Genomic DNA, 2637 nt, shown 5'->3' on the forward strand with positions numbered 1-2637 from the left:
ACACACACACAGAGAGAGAGAGAGAGAGAGAGAGAGAGAGAGAGAGAGAGAGAGAGGGGGGGGGATCTGTGGCCTATTCACAGAATGTTGAGTTTTGCATAAATCTAAAACATAATGTCTAAAGTCCCTGATTTTATTTCATTTTTCCTCAGTATCTTATTGGACACATGCAACACAACAACTTTAGAGTTAAATTAGCCTGGTAAAAACCAGACCCTTGTCCTTCACTTTGCTTTGTACGAGGGTCTCTCGGCTATAGAGAAGGTTTAAAATGATTGGATCGGTTGGCCGCGACGTATATCGCTGCAAAGGAGGCTACGCTAAGAAGCTAACCAAAAATCACTTGTGCTGTAAACAACCCTACTGAGAGGAGAGAAGTACCGAGCCGAACGAGACGACTATAAATGAGAGCTGCTGCTTTGTCAGACCAATTTAATTTAATTTGGAAGCCTTATCAACACAGACTGGCTTCATTCACTTCCTCCACTGCCGTATGCTAAACTACCTAGCAGACACTGTGCAGAACATCGACGTCATTCAAAACTCCACCTTCTGTTCTCTGACTGGCCCAGGTAAAATAAACTACAAGCAGACACTGCGCAGAAAATTGATGTTCTCTTCTCTGATTAGCCTGGACGAAAATTTTCCCAAAGAAATCATTGTCTGTGGGAGAAGTCCCAGACGGAGCAGAGAAGCGAAACTAGAATTGAGCGGAGCTGCGTAGGAAGGCAAGGGCCAGGCTAGTGTTAAATTAACCATTTTTAAGAATGTAGTTGCTTATGGAACTCATATAAACTGAATTAAAACTGAATATAGTGTTGCAGCTAATATATTTTTATCAACAAACTGGTGATCTTTTTTATGGATACATGTGAGCGAGGTTCAATGAAGAGAAAAAATGTTGCAAATGTTGCAAACTACTGGTTTAATGAATCATGTGACATTCAGGAGATCATCATTGCCAGGATTTATCAAGCTCAGAATGTTAAAGAATAATTCAAGAAACATGAAAGGTTATTTTTTACACATGGATAGGCTCCAACAGAGTCCAGACTTCTGCAAAACTATTTCTATTAAGATTATTTCAAATAAAACTTTGTGCAATGCTCAGACATCATTGTTACAAGAGCTTAAGTTTTATACTCTAGAATTCTTATTTATGTCTGAGTGAGTCAGAAATAGTGTTGTGAAAAAAATACCTTTTTTTCTTTCAAAGCACTGTACTGGAATTCTTTTGAGACTTAATTCATACATGTTTATTTTCTGCACATCTTTTGATTTGTTTTGTTTAGTCATTTCAGGTTTTTTTTTTTCTTACAGTATGTTATAATTTAATGTTCCTCTTCGTCTCGCAGTTTGTTTTGACGGCTGCACCGCTCTCGCAAACAGAAACTGAGAAGTTTACGACGCCGTCACAGCAGGAATAGAAACGATCTCCCACTTCCCAGCGTCGGCTAACTTTGCCTTGAAGATGATAAGGCTGCTAATAATAAGAGCCTCATGGCTGCCTCGCTCTTGACAGAGGAAGTAATTAAGTTCAAGCAGTTTATCAGCGGTTGGCCGGAGATGTGCTGTCTTTGGGTGATAAAAGCCCTGTCTCTCAAGTGTCTGCCCGGCGCTATTTTTTTCTTTCATCTAATCTCACCCTGACTTATTCTTCTTCTCCATCCACTTCACGTAAGGGAAGCCCAAAGTGGGTTGAGCCCGAGAGCCATCATGTTACCTACAACCTTCCCCTTCTTTCCCAAGTCTTCTCCAATGACCAATCGGGCTAATTTTAGCTTGTTTGAAAATCGACGCAGAGTGTTTAAGCGTGCCACTAAGTGGATCTATTTGTGCATGGAAAGCGTGTTCCCTTTTAGTTTGCTTTTTTGGCACCCGTGTTCCCATGTGGCCTCTCATTTACAGTGAGGGGTATTAGCATAGGAGCAGCTATTTATGAGAGAGCGCCGTGCAGCACGGAGAGACACGAGGCAGTTTTTAGAATGCCTTTCATTTACAAGTGATGGAAAATAGCTGACTTTACCGCCCAGTCACATAACTGAAACTAATAACATTGCTCTGAGGTACATGAAGTCACTGCTGCTGAGACAGTTTGTTATGTAAACCTATAACTGTGTATAACTGTATGTATAGGTACACTGTAAACAGTTTTAATCCTTGACAAAGCTGAGTTCAAACTGACCTGATTTAATATAGCAGTTTTCTAAATAATATAATCATCCTTTTACTAATTATGATCAAAAATGCAACTTAATATTATCAGACAATGAAGTGGCCATAAGCAAAATCCAATCTTTAGTAATTAAATACATTTTGTTATGTACTTGGAGTTTGTAGAAGTGCAGAACATAATGCTGGGAAATCTTCATATTGTTTTTGAATTTTTTCAAATAGTATTTATTTATATATTTAAATATTTTAACCCATTCCATGCTTTCAGTTTTCTGTTATGTTTTCTGAACTATTCTAAAAAAAAAGGTCTGGACTTAGTAACTACAATTTTGTCTTCTTCATTCTCCTCTCGCTCTGGGTCAGACTCTGGTTCCAACATGTAAGACTGGATGGACACGTCTTCTGATTTTGACATCTTTGAATTAATTAGAAAGAAAGAAAGAAAGAAAGAAAGAAAGAAAG

The 2637-nt window shown here is 38.6% G+C and overlaps 1 protein-coding gene across 1 annotated transcript in view; it reads left to right on the forward strand.

The window, feature by feature from the left end:
* The window catches only part of LOC106513389 (E3 ubiquitin-protein ligase NEURL1), a 35298-nt gene that overhangs the window by 20212 nt on the left and 12449 nt on the right, over positions 1 to 2637 (forward strand). The gene's annotated exons all lie outside the window — the stretch shown is intronic.

The sequence above is a fragment of the Austrofundulus limnaeus genome, unplaced genomic scaffold (genome assembly GCF_001266775.1).
Source record: "Austrofundulus limnaeus strain Quisiro unplaced genomic scaffold, Austrofundulus_limnaeus-1.0 Scaffold0, whole genome shotgun sequence".
Taxonomy (NCBI): Eukaryota; Metazoa; Chordata; class Actinopteri; order Cyprinodontiformes; family Rivulidae; genus Austrofundulus; species Austrofundulus limnaeus.